This window comes from Bison bison, unplaced genomic scaffold (assembly GCF_000754665.1).
Source record: "Bison bison bison isolate TAMUID 2011002044 unplaced genomic scaffold, Bison_UMD1.0 scf7180017864304, whole genome shotgun sequence".
NCBI classification, from domain to species: domain Eukaryota; kingdom Metazoa; phylum Chordata; class Mammalia; order Artiodactyla; family Bovidae; genus Bison; species Bison bison.
In genome coordinates this window covers 14,906,349-14,927,921 of record NW_011494876.1, presented here as the reverse complement: position 1 = coordinate 14,927,921, position 21,573 = coordinate 14,906,349, and the positions used below count along the sequence as shown (strand labels likewise).

Genomic DNA, 21,573 nt, shown 5'->3' with positions numbered 1-21,573 from the left:
AGTCCCACCAACAGTGTAAGAGGGTTCCCTTTTCTCCACACCCTCTCCAGCATTTATTACTTGTAGACTTTTGGATCGCAGCCATTCTGACTGGCGTGAAATGGGACCTCATAGTGGTTTTGATTTGCATTTCTCTGATAATGAGTGATGTTGAGCATCTTTTCATGTGTTTGTTAGCCATCTGTATGTCTTCTTTGGAGAAATGTCTATTTAGTTCTTTGGCCCATTTTTTGATTGGGTCATTTATTTTTCTGGAGTTGAACTGTAGGAGTTGCTTGTATATTTTTGAGATTAGTTGTTTGTCAGTTGCTTCATTTGCTATTATTTTCTCCCATTCTGAAGGCTGTCTTTTCACCTTGCTAATAGTTTCCTTTGATGTGCAGAAGCTTTTAAGGTTAATTAGGTCCCATTTGTTTATTTTTGTTTTTATTTCCGATATTCTGGGAGGTGGGTCATAGAGGATCCTGCTGTGATGTATGTCGGAGAGTGTTTTGCCTATGTTCTCCTCTAGGAGTTTTATAGTTTCTGGTCTTACGTTTAGATCTTTAATCCATTTTGAGTTTATTTTTGTGTATGATGTTAGAAAGTGTTCTAGTTTCATTCTTTTACAAGTGGTTGACCAGATTTCCCAGCACCACTTGTTTTATAGGTTATTATAAGGTATTGAGTATAGTTCCTGTGCTATATAGTAGGTCACTGTTATTTATCTATTTTATATGAGAACAGTGATTTGTTAATCTTATTCACAAGCAGATCCCTTGAACCTAGGAGAATATTGGTATTTGGTAGGTACTCAATACTTACTCGTTGAGTGAATGGTCAACTAAGTGCAGCAACAAACTTAGTTATTCCTCTTATCTCTTTTCTTTCTCTTTTTAAAACATATAACTCAATGGTTTTTTTTTTACCTTGGAGACAAATAGAGTGGTACTATAATTGTTGAATTCAGCCAAGTGAAAGAAACGATGAGTTCGGTTTGGGCTATGTTAAGTTTGAAGTGATAGCTATGCAAACCACAGGCCATGTAGTGGGGCATCTTGGATGCAGGCAAGGTGTCACAGATGAAGATAATCATTTTCATAGAAGTAGCTCCTGTGTGCAGAAAGAAAGCTATCTAATGCTATCTAAAACATGGGAATATTTCAGTCATTAAGAAAAACACTTTATGCACCTGACATGCAGTGTGCTGTCAGGTAATGTAGGAGTTCTTTAAGATTGGGAAGAAGTGCCAGTGAAGGAGAAAAAACCATTGAACAAAACTGAAGATATCACACTTTTTTGTTTCAAAGCATGTTACAAAGCTACAGTAATTAAAACAGTGTGGTGCATGCGTGTGTGCTCAGTCACATCCAATTCTTTGCAATCCCATGGACTGTAGCCTGCCAGGCTTCTCTGTCCATGGGATTCTCCAGGGCAAGAATACTGAAAAGGGTAGCCATGCCCTCCTCCAGGGGATCTTATGTGTCTCTTACATCTTCTGCATTGGCAGGCAGAGTCTTTTCCACTAGTGCCACCTGGGATACTCATGTTATCACTGCATTGTTTACAGCAGTTAAGGTATGGAAACAATGCAAATGACTATCAGTAGGTGAATGGATAAAAAGATGTGTTCTGTATCCACAATTGAATATTGTTCAGCCACAAGAAAGGAGAATATGACATTTTCAACAGTATGGATGAAATGAGCACATTATGCTAAGCAAGTTAAATGAGACAGAGTAAGTATTATATCACTTATATGTGGAATCTAAAAATGTCAAACCTGTGAAAAAACAGAGAGTAAAATAATGGTTACCAGGAGATGGAGGAGCAGGGGTCAGGGATAAGATTGATGGTGTCTAAAGGTATGAACTTGTATTGAGTAGTAAGTAAGCCATAGAGAATTAAACATAATATAATTAATGAAAGACAGTAATACTGCACTATAAAGATGTAACGTGATAAATATTACTTCAGTGGCAATCAAATTAATATTACAGTACATGTGTATCAAAGTAGCACACTGTATACTTTAAGTTTATAAAATGTATTGTGTTAAATTTATCTAATTTTTTTAAAAGATGCCAGTCCAGGTTCAATGCATGATACTGGATGCTTGGGGCTAGTGCACTGGGACGACCCAGAGGGATGGTATGGGGAGGGAGGAGGGAGGAGGGTTCAGGTTGGGGAGCACGTGTATACCTGTGATGGATTCATTTTGATATTTGGCAAAACTAATACAATTATGTAAAGTTTAAAAATAAAATAAAATTAAAAAAAAATAAAAAATAAATAAAAATAAATAAAGTTGGGGAGGATGTGGAAGAAAGAGAACTCTTTGTACACTGTTGGTAATGTAAACTGATGCAGTCACTATGTAAAACAGTATGATGATTCCTCAACAAATAGAAAATAGATCTCTCGTATGATCCAGTGATCCCACTTTTGAGAGTATATCCAAAGGAATTGCATTCAGCATCTCAGAGAGATAGCTACACTCCTGTATTCATTGCAGCAGTATTTACATCAGCCAAACAAGGAAGCAACTTCAATGTCTATCAGTGAATGAATGGATAAGTAAAATGTAGTATTTACATAAAATGGAATACATTGTTTACCCTTTAAAAAGAGAGGAATCCTGCCATTTGCAGCAAAATGGATGAACTTGGAGGATATCGTGCTTCATGAAATAAGCCAGACATAGAAGGACAAATACTACATGATACCACTAAATGAGGATTCTAAAATAGTTAAATTCAAAGAAAGAGAGAGTGAAATAGTGGTTTCTGGAGCCTGGAGACAGAGGGAAATGAGAGGTATTAGTGAAGGGATACAAATTTTCAGTTATACAAGGTGAATAAATTCTAGAGATCTATACATCATGGTACATACAGTTAACAATACTGTATTTCACACTTAAAAATTTGCTAAGAGTTTATATCTGTAGTTAAGTATTCTTATCTCACACTATAAATATAAAATAATAAATAGAATGGGAAGAAACTTACAGAGATGATATATTTATGATAAACTTATGGAGAATATGTTCATGGTTTACATTGTGATGATGGGTTCACAGGTATATATTTATCTCCAAACTCATCCATTTGTATATATTAAATATATACAGCTTTTTATTTGTCAATCATACCTCAAAAAAGTGATTTAGAAAAAGAAAAATGTGGGGAGAAGTGAATTTTCCTAGCAAGTGTTACACCTTATATAAATGCAAGACTTACTAAAATGTGTAGTATTTTCTATGTCATCGTATAACCAGTATGACGAACATTATGTGGATTTGACTTACTTATGCTCTGGAACAGAATTTTCTAAGATAATTAATCAGTGATCACATTATAGGCAAATAAGATTATCTTTTTCTGAAATTAAAAAAAAAGACATTGCTTTACTCTCCTGTTTTTTTTTTTTAATGACATTTATCACCTTCTGCATTCTACATGATTTAGTCATTTGTTGTGTTTATTACTTATTGTCTGTTTCCTCAGTTTGTCTTTCCTGAGCAGAGAGATGTCTTTTGTTCACTAAGGTACTCAAGTGCCTAGAACAGTGCTTGCCACATGGTAAGTGCTCAATAAGTGTTTGTTGAATAAATGAGGGTAACCATCCAGAATGCTGAAAGGAGATGAAAAGTATGAAGGACATATTAAGGGACATGGAGAATACAATGAGAGAGGGTAATAAACATCTAATTAGAGAATCACAGACAAAGAGAAAAGAAACAAAAAGAGAGAAGATATACTCCAAGAGATTACGGCTGATAATTTTTCATCACTGATGAGGAAGATACAAATATAAAGCTGTGTATTTCCTTCACCCCCATGAGATTCCTCTTTGGGACCAATGTACTCTTTGGCATTATCAGAGGATGAAGAAGCCAAGGTTATTAAATAGAACTTGTCCTCATCTCCACCACTTCATTCAATGGTAAAGGTAAATTTACAGTGTCCAGTTTGGGCCACAGTGCTGTATTCTTAACAAATACAGTGTAAGTTGGGAAAAGACATGAAGTCCACTGATGGTTTATGGTATCTTGATTAAAGAAGGGTTTACCACTGCCAACAACAAAAACACTTTAAAACAATTTGACTTTTGAAAACACTATTGCACAGAGATTAAATTTAAAAGTAAAGATATTCACAGAATAAATCCTCAGATTCCCTAATCAAACTTAGTGTCAGATGTGACCTTAAGTACTATCAAAGACTGCCATTGACAGAGCAACCTTATGGCAGAACCATGGTATAGCTGTTCCTTTAGCTGCTTCCAAAAACTGTCCAATATTGCCTGAGAGTTTGTCAGCAAATGGATGCCTTCATGTGCTCCTCAACTTTTTTATTGAAGGTATGGTAGATTTACAGTGTTCAGGTATATAGGAAGGTGACTCAGTTATATATATTCTTTTGCAGACTCTTCTCCATTATAGTTTTTTTTATAGGATATTAGATATAGTTCCCTGTGCTATTCCTTGTTTTAATCTATTTTATATGTAGTAGTATGTATATGTTAACCCCCAATCCTAATTTATCTCTCCCCTCCCTTGCCCCTTTGGTAACCTTAAGTTTGTTTTCTATGTATGTGAGTCTATATCTATTTTGTGAAAAAAGTATCCTTTTTTTTTTTTTTAGATTCCACCAAAAAGTGACATCATATGATATTTATCTTTTTCTGTCTGACTTATGTAACTCTGGGTCCTTCAGTGTTGCTACAAATGGCATTATTTTATTCTTTTTATGGTCAAATAATATTCCATTATGTGTGTGTATGTGTGTATACACATCACACCTTCTTTATCCATTAATCTGTTGTTAGACGTTTAGGTTGCTTCCATGTGCTGCTGTGCCCCTCAGTTTTACTGAGCATCTCCTCCATGTTTACACTTCAGTTGTCAAGAAACCAGATCTTTGGTGAATCCATAGTCTCCAGATGAATACAAATAAATAAGTCATATTTTTAGTTTAGGGTGCTAGGAAAAGAAAAGATAAAGTATAAGAAAAATAATAATATAATAATAGAACATAAATAAACATACAGCAGAAATTAATGCATCATAAATCAACTGTACTCCAGTAAAAATTGAAATAAAAAAGAAATAAACAATATGATCAATAAAATAAAGACTGATTCTCTGAAAAAACAAACTTTAAAAAAGACATACTAGTAGCAAGAGTAATAAAGAAAAAAGATAAATACTAAAAAATATATGGAACACATTTTTTAATTGAGGTAGGATTCATGTAACATAAAAGTACCATTTTAAAGTAAACAGTTTAGTGGCATTTACTACATTCACAAGGTTGCTCAACCGCCACCTCTGTCTATATCCAGAATATTATCATCACCCCAAAAGGAAGCTATGAACCTGATAAACTGTTGTTCCTCATTCTCCTCCCCACCCCACCCCTGCTTCCACCCCCTGACAGCTACAAGTCTTTGTTTCATCTCCCTGAATTTAGCTATTCTAGATATTTCATGTAAATAGAATCCTATAATTTGTGACCTCTTGCATTGGATTGTTTCACTTATCATTGTGTTTTTAAGATTTGTTCATGTTGTAACATGCATCAGTATATCATTTCTTTATACGGCTGAGTAATATTTCATTATATGGATATGCCACAATATCTTTTTCCATCCATTCGTCAGAAGACAATTGTGCTGTTTCTACCTTTTGGCTACAGTGAATAGTGCTGCTCGGAACATGTTGTATGCCTATAGGTGAGGGCCTGTTGTCTGTTCTTTTAGGTGTATATCTAGGAGTGGAGTTGTTACATTGTATAGTAATTCCATGTTTAACTTTTGAGGAACTGCCAAACTGTTTTCCACAGCAGCTGAACCATTATACATTCCTGCCAACAGTGTATGCGATGTCCAGTTTATGCACATCCTCATTGGTGTTTGCTGTTTTCTGGGGTCTTCCTCCATTGTGGTTTGATACGCATTTTCATGATGACTAGTGATATGAGCATCTTTTCATGTGTTTGTTAACCATGTGTATGTCTTCCTTGGAGAAATGTGTAGTCAAGTCTTTTGCCCATTTTTAATCGGATTATTTGTTTGTCTTTTTGTTGAGTTGTAAATGTTCTTTATATTTCCTAGATACTAAAACCTTATCAGAGATATAGTCATATCTGTCTCTCTGTGACCCCATGGCCGGTAGCCCATCAGGCTCCTCTACCATGGGCTTCTCCAAGCACGAATTCTGGAGTGAGTAGCCATTCCCTTCTCCAGGGAATCTTCCTGACCCAGAGATCGAATCTGAGTCTCCTGCATTGCAGGCAGATGCTTTAGCATCTGAACCACCAGGGAAGCCTATCAGAGCTACAGTTTGCCAATGTTTCTCCCTTCCTGTAGGTTGCCTTTTTCACTTTCTTGATAATGTTGATGCACAATACTTTTTAATTTTGATGAAGCCCACTATATCTGTTTTTTATTCTGTTGCTCGTGCTTTTAGTATCATAGAACACATTTTTTAAATTGTGTACCTATACCGTGATCAATCTGATACAAATAAACGTGTTTATATGTGTAAAAATCTTACTTTTGTAATAGCAAAATGTTCATAAGAAGAGAGATGACTAGATAAATAATACTGTTACCTTTGAAAAGATTGAGGTGAAAAGAAGTGAGAGAGGGACTGAATTAGTTTTCTGTTGTTGCATAATGAATTACAACAAATTTAATGGACTTCAAAATTTCAAAAGTTCATAGTTCTGTAGGTTAGAAGGCATTACTGGGTTCTTTGTTCACTATATTACAAGGCTGAAATAGTGTCTGTGTTGTAATGTAAAAGCTGTAGTGGAAAATTTGCTTCCAAGTTCATTGGTTGTTGTTGGCAGGATTCAATTTCTTTCAGTTATGGGACTGAGGTTTCGTTTCCTTGCTAACTGTTGACTGAGAACTGCCATTAGTTCCTAAAGGCCACAAGCCTTTCTTGCTTTGTAGAACCCTCCATCTTCAGGTTTGCAAAAGTGCAGTGAGTCTTTTCCGTGCTGAGAATCTCTTACTTCCTCGTCTGTGGGAGAAAATGCCATGCCTTTAAAGGACTCGTGGGATTAGGTCAGGTTTACCCACAAATCTCCCTATTTTGTGGTCAGCTGTGTTATATAAAATAAGCTGATCATGGAATTAGAAGTCACCATACTTATAATCCCAAAAGTTAGAACCTCTATAGAGGGGAAGTTTAGGGGACATTTGTAGAGTTCTGCCTACAACAGAGACTGCATATGTGCCTGTGTAGTCACTCAGTTGTGTCTGACTCTGTGCCACCCTTTGGACTGTAGCCCTACAGGCTCCCTGTCTATGGAATTTTCTAGGCAAGTTGCCATGCCCTCCTCCAAGGCATCTTCCCAAATCCAGGGGTCGAACCTGCATCCCCTATGTCTCCTACATCACAGGTGGATTCTTTACCCCCTGAGCCATCAGGGAAACTTCTACATAAACATGTTCTTTATATGAAAGTTAATGAGTTCAGTGAAAACAGCAAATTTACAATTGTGAGTATAGCATGACTTGACTTTGTGGGGAAAAACAATGTATGTCTATATGCATATAATGTATTATAATTACAAATTTTTTAAAAGGCTAAAATTTTTCAAAATTGTCCTTGAACTGACAGATTCTTGATGTTTTGGTAGTAATTCTTTTTTAAAGTAGCTGGCAATAATCTTAAGGAAAAGATAGTTATAAAAATTATAGGAAATACTGATTTTTCTGTATGAGGAAAAAAATATGAAAAAAATTTCTCACTTCCGCTTCTCCCTTCTTCAAGCCTTCTGGCTTGGCAGTCCAAAATAAACATCTGCTTGCTTTTGAGTGGTAATGATTTAAGAAAAGGACAAAGCCTGTAAATGGCCAGGATTTTAAATATTCTTAATATCTTTCCCTAATATCATAGATCCCACTTTTTACAAGGAACTCGTTCTCTTTGTTTAAAAAAATTTTATTCTATTAAAAAAGAAACGAAAAAAATATTTATCTGTAAACTTGTTACAATTCACTGTTATCTTAATCTACTTAATAATTACCTCGCCAAATAGTATAAAGAGTATTCTTTTAGAATAGAATTTGTGTTTTGATCCTTATTTGATTTTTTTATGGATACAGTTATCTTTTCTTTTATGTGAGTTTCTTTATTCACAGGGGGAGTATTATTGTTTAACTAACTTTCTCTACTGGTGTGCCTCTTAATATGCCTCATTCTCTTGTTGGCCCTCTGCAAGTTTAGAAGAGTGCTTTGAAGCCTCTGGACGCTAATGATTGATTTTATAACTCACTGGCTTTCCGTAAGGCATCTTCAGTATGCCAGGTTTTTCTTCTAGGCCTTGGGAATACAAAGTTGCCCTCAGAAACTTAACCTCTCTTGATTATCATGCGAAAGCACTTGTTAACCATCTTTTCATGGATGCTGTGCAAAGCAAGCTAAAAAGGCTCATTTCTTACTCTCCTGGAGTTGGCTCAGCATTCAGAACACGCTTGCATAGAATGTACTTTTTCTTGAAAATCAGCTGCTTCTGTAATTGAAATAGAGGGCTCTGCCTGAGAGGCAAGTTTTCTACCCAAAAGAGAGAAAATCGCAGGTAACCTGAGAGAGAAGTTTTCTTTTGAAATGATGGCTGAGAACTTTGTTAATTAGATCAAGCAGTTTTTCTTTTCTCTGCTAAAGAGGTCATGTCTTACAGGACAACTAGAGCTTATCTGCAGGAGCTCCAGCAGCCAGTGAAGGACCTGCATATCAGTCCGTCCACTCAAGGCCACATGGTATGGTCTGACCTGTTTTAACTGGGTCTAGGACATAGACTCCAGCTCACTACCCAACATTCCCTCAAGAATTTTCTGTCAGTCCCAGCAGGAATAAGTGGAGCTAGTACCCTGGCTCTGGTGACAGTCAATTTCAGTTTCTTTTCCTACCGTGCTCTCATTGTCAATATGCATATCTTCCCTGGAAATTACAAAGATCTAGAGAAACTAAAAATTAGCTTACTCTCTCATACAAAGAAAGCCAGGATCCTGTGCCCTATGGATGGTGAGGCCAATGTGTGAATATTTAAGTGAAACACTTTATAGTCTATCATCTTGTAAGTTTTCTCTTACAAGAATACATTTTTCTAACCCCAAACTGAAAATATAGACAGAATGAATGCAAATACAGTTTGAAGCTAAATGTATTTCATTTCAGTGGCCAGGCTAACTCAACATGCTTTTATATATGTGGCCAAGGCATCACATCTTGCTCTGAAATAATACAGTGAAAATATACTTAGAGATACACCTGGTGAAACTTTCATTTTAGATATATACTTTAATCTTTGGTTAAATGTATATTTTTTTCATCTGAGAAAAAGGCCAGGAATTGTTCTCCTGCGTGTGCCATCTCTTAATTATGTTCTGAGTCTAAGTATCAGGCTGGAGAAAATTTTTAATACAGTGTACTACAGAATCTGTACAAACACAGTAAAAGAAATGGTCAATTTTCTTTAAAAAGTTCTTTGTTTACAAGAAATTTCCCTTCTGCTCTATCTAGACTATAACACACAGTGCAGAGTAGAATAGAATAACTATGCTTCTGACATGAGTTCGTGAATATTCATCATGACATCAATCCTGATGATGAAGGACATCAATCCAATGAAGGACTCATGTTGAAGCTGAAACTCCAATACTCTGGCCACCTGATGTGAAGAACTGACTGATTTGAAAAGACCCTGATGCTGGGAGAGATTGAAGGTGGAAGGAGAAGGGAACGACAGAGGGTGAGGTGGTTGGATGGCATCACTGACTCAATGGACATGAGTTTGAGTAAGCTCCAGAAATTGGTGATGGACAGGGAGGCCTGGCATGCTGCAGTCCATGGGGTCTCAAAGAGTCGGACAGACTGAGCGACTGAACTGAACTGAACTGACATGAGTTCAGAAAAACCTTCTGCCTGGAAGAGAATGTGGAAAATTAAGAGGTATCAGAGGTAGATGTCACAGTCGATTGTTATAGTCAAAGATTTATTTTTCACCTATTAGGTGCTCCCACTGGTATAGGCTCTATAGAGACATGCCAGTGAAGAAAACTCAACAAAAATTCCTGCTCTTGTGAAACTTACATTCTTGTAGGGGGAGTCAATCAATAAATAAGTAGTTTGTATAGTATATTTGGAGGGATAAATGTTAGAATAAAAAAGTAAAGTATGAAGGAGAATTTGCTGTTTTGAAAAAGGTATTCAGTATAGGCCTTACTGTTCTCATCTGGTAAACATACCATGGGGCTATCTTCCAGGAGAGAGACTTGTTTTCTGCCATCTTCTCATCCTTTACCAGCTGAGCCTCCAGGGAAGCCCAAGAATACTGGAGTGGGTAGCCTATCTCTTCTCCACTAGATCTTTCCGACCCAGGAATTGAACCAGGGTCTCCTGCATTGCAGGTGGATTCTTTACCAACTGAGCTACCAGGGAAATGCTTTGAATCTCAAAATGACTTCCAAATTAATGAAGTGGAGCCAAGGGATGAAATTACAACCAGCCTTCTCACCCCTGGTCACATAAAGATAAATAAGGAAACTAGAATAGGAGGCCTTTGCAGTAATTCAGATGGGAGATGTTGGTGGCTTGTATTTGGGTTATTTTTTTGGGGTAGAACCATGCTGGTTTCATTTCTGGTATGGTAGAGTGACCTCCTAACAGGCCAGCCCTCTAAACAGAATAAATATGACACATCATAGTCTAACTAAAATTCTTAAACTGCTAAGTCACTTCAGTCGTGTCCGACTCTGTGTGACCCCATAGACGGCAGCCCAGCAGGCTCCCCCATCCCTGGGATTCTCCAGGCAAGAACACTGGAGTGGGTTGCCATTTCCTTCTCCAATGCGTGAAAGTGAAAGTGAAGTCACTCCGTTGTGTCCGACTCGTAGCGACCCCATGGACTGCAGCCTACCAGGCTCCTCTGTCCATGGGATTTTCCAGGCAAGAGTACTGGAGTGGGGTGCCAAAAATTCTTAAAAGTAGCTAGTAAAAAATGACAAATTGTATGCCTAGGAACAATAATTCAAGTGATTGTGAGCTTTTTATCAGAAATCATAGAGTCCAGAATATAACAGAAAAACATCTTTAAAGTATTGAAGGACAGACAAACACAAAGTTTTATATTTAGTGAAAAAAATCTTTTAAGAATGAAGACAAATGAATAATGAAGACAAAATAAAGACAAATATCTTTATTTTAAAGACATTTTCAGATGAGGGAAAACTAAGAGAGCTTGTCACCAGGAGAACTGTACTTGAAGACTTGCTAATGGAAGTTCTCCAGGCTAAAAAAAGAATCACAGGGAAGCTCAGATGCTCAAAACTGAATGAAGAGCATTGGAAATGATAAATATATAGATGAATAGAAAAGACTATTTGTCTCTTAATTTAAAAAAATACAGTACTGTATAAAATAAAAATAACATTTTCTTGAGGGTATTCTAATGTATGTACTTACGACAACTATAGCAGAAAGGATGGAAGGAGTGGTAATTTAACCTCTACATTTGTAAGCTTTCTACATTTTTTGTAAAATGGAAAAATACTCATTTGAAATTGATGGTGAAAAGTTAAGAATTTAGAAAATAATGCAAAGAGGTACAGCTAAAAAGTCAGTAGATAAATGAAATTTTAAAATCTACCCAATATTGGAAGATTCCTGGAACTGTTCTGGTTTATTTCCTCACATTCCAAAGTACACGTTCATGGTGTCTTAGGAGCCAAATCTACTTAAGAGAGTATAATTTCAGGTATCATTCAAAACAGTAATGAGTTGCCTCAGAGGTTAAATTTAATTAGTCTTTCTTCAGTTCAGTTCAGTTCAGTCACTTAGTCATGTCCAAATCTTTGTGACCCCATGGACTGCAGCATGCCAGGCTTCCCTGTCCATCACCAGCTCCCAGAGCTTGCTCAAACTCATGTCCATCAAGTCAGTGATGCCATCCAACCATCTCATCCTCTGTCATCCCCTTCTCCTCCCGCCTTCAACCTTTCCCAGCACTGGGGTCTTTTCAAATGAGTCAGTTCTTCATATCAGGTGGTCAAAGTATCAGAGCTTCAGCTTTAGCATCAGTCCTTTCAATGAATATTCAGGACTGATTTCCTTTAGGATTGACTTTAGATTTCCTTTAGTTTCAGCTTCTTGCAGTCCATGGGACTCTCAAGAGTCTTCTCCAACACCACAGTTCAAAAGCATCAATTCTTCAGCACTCAGCTTTCTTTATAGTCCAACTCTCACATCCATACATGGACTACTGGAAAATCATAGCTTTGACTACACAGACTTTTGTTGTCAAAGTAATGTCTCTGTTTTTTAATAGGCTGTCTAGGTTTGTCATAACTTTTCTTCCAAGGAGCAAGCATCTTTTAATTTCATGGCTGCAGTCACCATCTGCAGTGATTTTGGAGCCCCCCCAAAATAAAGTGTTTCACTGTTTCCATTGTTTCCCCATCTATTTGTCATCAAGTGATGGGACCAGATGCTGTGATCTTCGTTTTGTGAATGTTGAGTTTTAAGCCAACTTTTTCACTCTCCTCTTTCACTTTTTTCATCAAGAGGCTCTTTAGTTTTTTCTTTGCTTGCTGCCATAAGGGTGGTAGAGAAGCTTTCTATACAGTAGAGATCAAGATTATCAAGACAGCAGAGAAGAAGACATAACTTAAAATAGAAGGAAAATCCTTTGTGAATGAAGTGGCAGTAAACTGAACAAGTTTTTCAACTTTAGTTGAAAACTAGAAAATTGCCATAAAATGCACACACTAATTCTTTGTTCAGTTCTTTTTGTTTAGAGTCTTATATGTGCAAGGAGAAATGTTGCAGAGCCTACAGTGAGCTGGTAACATTTATTGAATGAAAGAATGATTCATTATAAAATCACAAGCATTGAGTCTGTAGTTGCAGAAATGTGTTAAATCGGGCAGAACTCATATTAAAGACATTCTTCCCTTTCTCCCATTTCTACTTCTGCCTCAAGGCCACAGCCACAGATAGAGCCATGCAAGCAGGTTAAGTCATCCCTACTCTTTTTCCAGATACCCACTTGGCTCCATGCCGTGGACTGATGATTCCCTCTAGGTGCTAGTCAACAGAAGACAATTCTCAAAGGATTCACTCCAGCTGTCCTGATCCGACAGATCATGTAACCACTTTTATCTTCTCAAATACAACTACTGAAGATAGCAGTCTGCTAAAAACCAGTAGAGAGTGTCTTTCAAAGATGTCAGAGGCCAGGTTGGAATATCCACTGATCATCACTAAGGGCTTTGTTAAAGAAAAAAGAAAATATTTAGACACTTGTTAAAGACAGGCAGACTTTATTCAGGACTGTTGCAGTAAGTATAAGGACCACTACAGTGAACTCAACTATGACTACAATAAGAGAAAGTACCAATTTATAGGCAAAGAGATCCTGATCATTGGTTCAAGATATGGTTCTCAGATCGTTCAAGAAGAGTTTACAAGAAGATCTCAGATGGTTCAAGAGATCTTGAACCAGAGATCAAATTGCCAACATCCGCTGGATCATGGAAAAAGCAAGAGAGTTCAAGAAAAACACCTATTTCTGCTTTATTGACTATGCCAAAGCCTTTGACTGTGTGGATCACAAGAAACTGTGGAAAATTCTGAAAGAGATGGGAATACCAGACCACCTGACCTGCCTCTTGAGAAACCTGTATGCAGGTCAGGAAGCAACAGTTAGAACTGGACATGGAACAACAGACTGGTTCCAAATAGGAAAAGGAGTACATCAAGCCTGTATACTGTCACCGTGCTTATTTAACTTATATGCAGAGTACATCATGAGAAACGCTGGACTGGAAGAAGCACAAGCTGGAATCAAGATTGCTGGGAGAAATATCAAAAATCTCAGATATGCAGATGACACCTTATGGCAGAAAGCGAAGAAGAACTAAAAAGCCTCTTGATGAAAGTGAAAGAGGAGAGTGAAAAAGTTGGCTTAAAGCTCAATGTTCAGAAAACTAAGATCGGCATCCAGTCCCATCACTTCATGGCAAACAGATGGGGAAACAGTGGAAACAGTGTCAGACTTTATTTTTTGGGGCTCCAAAATCACTGCAGATGGTGATTGGAGTCATGAAATGAAAAGACGCTTACTCCTTGGAAGGAAAGTTATGACCAACCTAGACAGTATGTTAAAAAGCAGAGACATTACTTTGCCAACAAAGGTCCATCTAGTCACAGCTATGGTTTTTCCAGTGGTCATGTATGGATGTGAGAGTTGGACTGTAAAGAAAGCTGAGTGCTGAAGAATTGATGCTTTTGAACTGTGATGTTTGGACTGCAAGGAGATCCAACCAGTCCATCCTAAAGGAGATCAATCCTGAGTGTTCATTGGAAGGACTGATGTTGAACGTTAAACTCCAATACTTTGGCCACCTGATGTGAAGAACTGACTCATTTGAAAAGACCCTGATGCTGGGAAAAATTGAGGGCAGGAGGAGAAGGGGATGACAGAGGATGAGATGATTGGATGGCATCACCGACTCAATGGACATGGGTTTGGGTGAACTCCAGGAGTTGGTGATGGACAGGGAGGCCCGGCATGCTGCGGTTCATGGGGTCGCAAAGAGTCGGACACAACTGAGCAATGGAACTGAACTGATAGGCAAAGAGCAGAGTAGGAGTCAGTGGATTGAAAAATTACTAAAAAGAAGCATCAAGGGTTTGTTGGGGGAGGATTCTGGCTAAACCAACCTAAAAGATAGTTGTTGAAGACAGGCCAGGGTGATCAGATGTCGCCCAAGGGTGATGGCGAATGAGTAGTCTGATTGATATCAAGGTGGGGAGTCATATAGTCAATGTGAAGGATTCTGGCTAAACCAATGTAGCAGGATTCTGTTTGGATTGTCTTAATTCTAAAATTGTCTGATTCTACAGTTAGACAATTAAGAGAGGGACATGGGACTCTAAAAATTGAGGTCTAGTTGAGAAACTTAGAGGAGCCTGACTAGAGTTTGATCAAGGGGATAATCTCTTGTCAAAATCCTTCTCAAAATGTACATACAGTCTGGGTTTGGCCAAAGGATTTGACCTAGTATCTATTGTGTTCCTGATCAAGAGAACCCCCGCCCTCAGAGAAGCACAACTGGTAAGTGTGTAAACAAGATAGTTTCAGGTACTACTTCAGCGAAGGAGACTGCTCTCTAAGTGGAAATTCCGTAGCTCCGAGTACTCTGTGAAGAGCCTTGTGATGAGAAAGCTTTGGGAAATACACTGTCAGGAAGTATTTAAAGGTGTGGGAGTGGAAGTCCCAAGATTCAGTGATTTGACAATAGCTTAGCATTCCTTTCTTCCGGAGAGGTGCATAGACTTTTCTGTGAAAGGGAACTTTTACTCTTCAGACACACAGAGTGCCAGCTAGGACCTGCTCTTTTCTTAGATTTTGGAAGGTTCTCTTCTTTCTTGCTGCTCTTGCCAACTCAGATACCAACACAAACTAATGTCTTTCAAGACTCTAAATCTCAGATTTGCAAAGTCCAAGTTAAGATGTTCCAGAGAAGTGAATGATGGGAAATATAAAAAGATGAAAGAAAATACTCGATTGAAATTTGATGTATTTCTTTTTTCTTTTAAAAAACGTTTTTGTTGCTAAACTATTTTTAGCTGGGAGAGATTGTAACTTATCTGTGTTTTCTCTGGAAACCAGATGGCTAGAGAAATGCTTAATTGTAAAATCTGTGGCTGTTGTCCTTAGAGTACAGTCCTGAAGGATCTCTGAGGCTATATGCCTTCCGGAGACAAGTTGTGTAAGACACAACTTAGAGTGATTGGAGGCCTTTCTGTCAGAACCAGAGGCATGTACTCACAAAGAATGGGTTATTTTCTCTGCCTTCACAGAGCAGTGTGAAACATCTGCCTGGTTTGAGATCTGAAGCTGGAGCAAGATTTTAAAAACGAAATCTTCGAATCCTCACATGGAAGTGGTAGAACACTAGGTACTTTTAATAGATCCTGTCAGCAGATCAGTCAATGAATCAAGACTGTGTTTTGAAAGATTTGGTATGTGTTGTTTAAACGCAAACAGTTGAGACTCATGAGAGAAAATGGAAAACTGAACATGGGATGTATGGGCTTGCTATCCATGGAGCAAGACGTGTGGCTGTGGTTAGGTAACTAGAAATCAGGCACAAGGAAGAGAAGAAATAGTAGAGAAATAGCGCAGATGGGAAACTCTGAGACTGATTCAATCCTTTGCAGTACGTGGGAACCAGGAAGGTCCACAGTTATAACTTAATAGACAAAGCTAAATGGTATGCGAGGAAAAGAGACATTTAGAATTTCAAATTCAACATATAAACAGTTACAAATTTTTAAAAACTCAGTTCTTCAGTAGCAAACAGTGAAGAATATTTTGTCCCAGCACTCCTGTGTAAACTTACTTTATCTTAATATGGTATCTAAAAATGTGGCTGCTGCTTTCCAAGGGAACACTCTAAGTAACTTTCCCTTTGAGCATGTTTAGAACAGAGACTCATATGGAAACAGGTCCTGCTACTTGTTATTCTTGAACTCATGTGCTTGTGCTCAGTTGCTTCAGTCGTGTCTGGCTCTTTGTGACCCCACGGACTATAGCCCACCAGGCTCCTCCGTTCATGGGATTCTCCAAGCAAGAATACTGGAGTGGGTTGCTGTGCCCTCCTCCAGGGGATCTTCCTGACCCAGGTATTGAACCCTTGTTTCCTACATTGCAGGCAGATTCTTTACCCACTGAGCCACCTGGGAAGCCCATCTTGAACTCAGTTAATTATTATTAACACTCATGGCACCTTCCCCCAAAAGCTGTATTACACTTTATGTGGACTCTTCAAATCAAAGTGTAAAACTCTGTTATTAATGCCTACCTGATTGTTACCCTTAAGTTTTGAACTGAAGCACATTAAAAAAAAAAAAAAGGTTTTTCTTTCAAGGGCTTTTAATGGAAAATAAAAATATTTCAGTACCTCAAGACAGACTGGAGAGACTTGCCTAGCAGATTATTAAGTCAAGATAATGGAGTCCCAGGAACAGGAGCCTGGGCTGAAATACATCTGTAGAGTAAAATGGATGAGATGCGTGTATAGAAGAAGGGGACAGACAGAGAAGAGAGATTCCAGCATCTGGAAAAATGAGAGCAAAGTTAGTTTATATGTTTCACAGGAAAACAAGTCTTGTAGTCACTCTTTGTTTATTGGACAAATGTATTATCCTTCGTTATTATTCATTTTTTCCAGACTTAGCTCTGATTACTTTTTGGAGTGACTGTTGACTGTATGTTCAGGCCATTACCATAGGAGGGAATATAAAAGGAGTGGACAGATTGAAGGGAACTGGTCTTAGACCGGCATTTCTTAACCTTGGTCGCGCATTAGAGCTAAAGTTCTCTATGGCCAGGCCACTCCCCACATTAATTAAATCAGGAGTTCTCTAGTGATTACAAGGTACTGGGAAGGTTAAGAATCACTGCCTGGGACTGCCGAGTTTAAAGAACTGTCAGATGTTCGGTAGAGCTACTGTGTGCAGAAGGCAGTAGGAGAGGGTTAGAAATAATTTGTTAGTAATGTAGTTACAGTACTGACTTGAAAATCATTTACTTTTTATAGAGTAGATTCATGGTTATAATTATATCAGTCTTGTTAATTTATTCAGCACACATTATACAACTGCCATGTGTAAGAGGTTGTTCCAGGTGCCAGGGAATCAGTGCAAAACAAGGCAGAGAAAAATCCCTCTCCTCTTGTAGTTTACATTCTAGGGAGGGAAACAGATGATAAGTATGTGTATACTACATAACTAGGAAGATACAAATACTTTGAAGAAAACTAAGCAATTGAGAATCACAAAAATGAGACATAGGACTTTTAAATTCAGATGCCTGGGGAAGATCCCTGTAAAGAGATGAAACTGATGCCTCAAGATTATTTAATTGCTGACCCTTCCAGGCCCTCAGCATTTGACTGCCCTCCTCCAACAAATCCCCTTCACTTTCTGAGCTCAGAAGATTTCCTCAAACATTGATCTCTTTAAAAACAAACAAACCATAACACATTTGTGTGTGCTGTGCTAAATCGCTTCAGTTGTGTCTGACTCTTTGTGACCCTATCCTCCTGTCTCCTCTGTCCATGGGATTCTCCAGGTGAGATTACTGGAGTGGGTTGCCATGTGCTCCTCCAGGGGAACTTCCCCACCCAGGAATCGAACCTGCATCTCTTATGTCTCCTGCATTAGCAGGCAGGTTCTCTACCACTAGCATTGGGCCCCAAATACTATCATTGGAAGCTTTACATCACTCAGAACTTTTAAGCTTTGCAAGCATTTTCCTACATACCCTAGTCACTAATCCTTCCAGAGTGGCTCACAGCACCTCATTTGACTGTAGGCCAGACAGACTCTCCAGTAATGAGACACACAGGACCACGAGGAAATCACTGGACCCACACAGAGGATATTTAGAGGGGAGCATGAAGATAGAAGAGCCAGTAATGGGGCATGTCCCACAGGGACTGGGGAGGAGGGATGGTAATGCCTAGAATCATAAATAAGTTGCATTAGGCTGTGATAAACTGGAAGACAGTCATATCCAATGATTTTTATTTTCTTATGAGGCTTAAGGGGAAAGGTGGAGGTTTGGATTGGTCTCTGTGGGGAATAAGGGCTAGAAAGGAGCAGGAGTGAACTCTCCTGGGTATATGTGATGTGCCAAGCCTAAGACACCAGCTCTATGTATGTCACTTAATTTAGTCCCTGCATCAACTCTGAAGTCAAACAGATTACTGGTTTCCCATCTAGGATTCAAGTCCTGGTCTATCCCCTGCTTGATTCCCATTATACCATATTTTAAAAAAAAATTATTTAATTGGAGCCTAATTACTTTAAAATATTGTAGTGTTTTTTGCCATACATTGACATGAATCAGCCATGGCCTATTATACCATATTGCCATAGGAATTCATGAGAGACTATCCAAGCAATTACAAAATCAGCACGACATTGAAATCAGAAACTTTTAAGGGGCTCTAATGGTCATCGTTAGGCTTCCCTGCTGGCTTAGTGGTAAAGAATCCACCTGCCAATGCCAGAGACACTGGTTCAATCCCTGGGTCAGGAAGATCTCCGGAAAGACCTCCTGGAGTAGAAATGGCAACACACTCCAGTATTCTTGCCTATAAAATTCCATGGATGGAGAGGCCTGGTAGACTACAGTCCATGGGGTCACAAAAGAGTCAGACATGACTGAGCGACTAAACCACAGCAACAGCGGTCATAGTCATGAATTCCTGCAGGCCGGGGATCTGTGTTTGGTGGCTGCTCACTGTTCCTTCCAACAACAAGCAGGCTTTCCTGCTAGCGATGCCCTGAGGTACACATTCTTGATGCCAGAATGTTATATCACTGAAACCACAGCAGGAATCCAAATTTAGGAGACAAGTTGAGAAAGAAGCTTACTGAGATCAAAGTTAAGCATTATCTCCCTCAGAAACCCTGAAATGTAAGTTGTTTGACTTAAATAGTTTGCCTTGAATTTTTGCATTAAAACATCTTTTTACTTCTACTCCAAGAAATTTGTGGAGTATATTAAAGCTCATGCTTATAAGGGTGAGCACCATATAGATGGCTTCAGAGGAATAGTTAGCCTAGTTTATAACTGATTAGGGGCATTGGTGTAGGGTCAAAAACCAAAAGGTATGGCATTAGAGGAAATGGAGGCACAAGCTTGCAGTCAGCTTCCCACTGCCTGGAAGAGCATCCTAGCCTGTGTCAGGAGCCTGCAAGATTCTGTGAAGACACAGAAGTAAACCAGGGAGAAGCAGCCAAGGACCTTTTGATACTCTTTCCTTGGAAGATTGCATGTACCCACAGATGGATACATGCCCTCTTTACATCCTCTTTCTGAGGATACACAAAGGGTCTATGACATGTCTGACCTCAGGCTGAGAAGTCTCCTTTAAGGAGACTATCCTTATTTCCTATTTCCAGAGTGAAAGACCCACTCTGGAAATAGTCCCCTTGCTGTTTTGTGACCTGTACCTTGGCTTCTACCTCATCCCATCTACCTACACTGGCTCCACACTCTGTCCGTCACCAGGTTGTGGTCCACCAGGATCAGTCTGAGACTTCATCCTCCTACCCCTGAGGGTAATCCAGTCCATCCATGGCCCATCCCCAGTACCTACCCTGCTTGAAATTCTTCAGCTTCAGCCTTGTAAATCAGGAGAATTCAGGATTCCTGGACTCGACCTTTTAAAAAAACTATTTTAAATTGGAGGATAGTTGCTTTACAATGTTGTGTTGGCTTCTGCCATACATCAACATGAATCAGCCAGAGGTATACATATGTCCCCTCCCTCTTGAACCTTCCTCCCACCCCATCCCACCCCTCTAAGTTGTCACAGAGCACCAGTTTGAGCTCCCTGCATCATACAGCAAATTTCCACTGACTATCTGCTTCACATATAATAATGTATATATTTCCATACTACTCTGTCAATTAATCCCACCCTCTCTTTCCCCCATTGTTGGATTTGACCTTTGAGGTCTGTCCTTGGCCTTGTTCTAAGCTCCCTGAATTCACACTCCTGATGGAGCCTGCCTGCCTTACCATGGTTCAGTTCAGTTCAGTCGCTCAGTCGTGTCCGACTCTTTGCGACCCCATGAATCGCAGCACGCCAGGCCTCCCTGTCCATCATCAACTCCTGGAGTTCACTGAGACTCATGTCCATCGAGTCAGTGATGCCATCCAGCCATCTCATCCTCTGTCGTCCCCTTCTCCTCCTGCCCCCCATCCCTCCCAGCATCAGAGTCTTTTCCAATGAGTCAACTCTTTGCATGAGGTGGCCAAAGTACTGGAGTTACAGCTTTAGCATCATTCCTTCCAAAGAAATCCCAGGGCTGATCTCCTTCAGAATGGACTGGTTGGATCTCCTTGCAGTCCAAGGGACTCTCAAGAGTCTTCTCCAACACCACAGTTCAAAAGCATCAATTCTTGGGCGCTCAGCCTTCTTCACAGTTCAACTCTCACATCCATACATGACCACTGGAAAAACCATAGCCTTGACTAGACGGACCTTTGTTGGCAAAGTAATGTCTCTGCTTTTGAGTATGCTGTCTAGGTTGGTCATAACTTTCCTTCCAAGGAGTAAGCGTCTTAATTTCCTGGCTGCAGTCACCATCTGCAGTGATTTTGGAGGCCAAAAAAATAAAGTCAGCCACTGTTTCCACTGTTTCTCCATCTATTTCCCATGAAGTGATGGGACCGGATGCCATGATCTTCGTTTTCTGAATGTTGAGCTTTAAGCCAACTTTTTCACTCTCCACTTTCACTTTCATCAAGAGGCTTTTTAGTTCCTCTTCACTTTCTGCCATAAGGGTGGTGTCATCTGCATATCTGAGGTTATTGATATTTCTCCTGGCAGTCTTGATTCCAGCTTGTGCTTCTTCCGTCCAGCATTTCTCATGATGTACTCTGCATATAAGTTAAATAAGCAGGGTGACAATATACAGCCTTGACGTACTCCTTTTTCTATTTGGAACCAATCTGTTGTTCCATGTCCAGTTCTAATTGTTGCTTCCTG

The 21,573-nt window shown here is 39.0% G+C and overlaps 1 protein-coding gene across 1 annotated transcript in view; it reads left to right on the top strand.

Annotated features, from left to right (window-relative positions):
- Positions 1–21,573, top strand: part of DOCK3 (dedicator of cytokinesis 3) — a 283,176-nt gene that overhangs the window by 129,026 nt on the left and 132,577 nt on the right. The gene's annotated exons all lie outside the window — the stretch shown is intronic.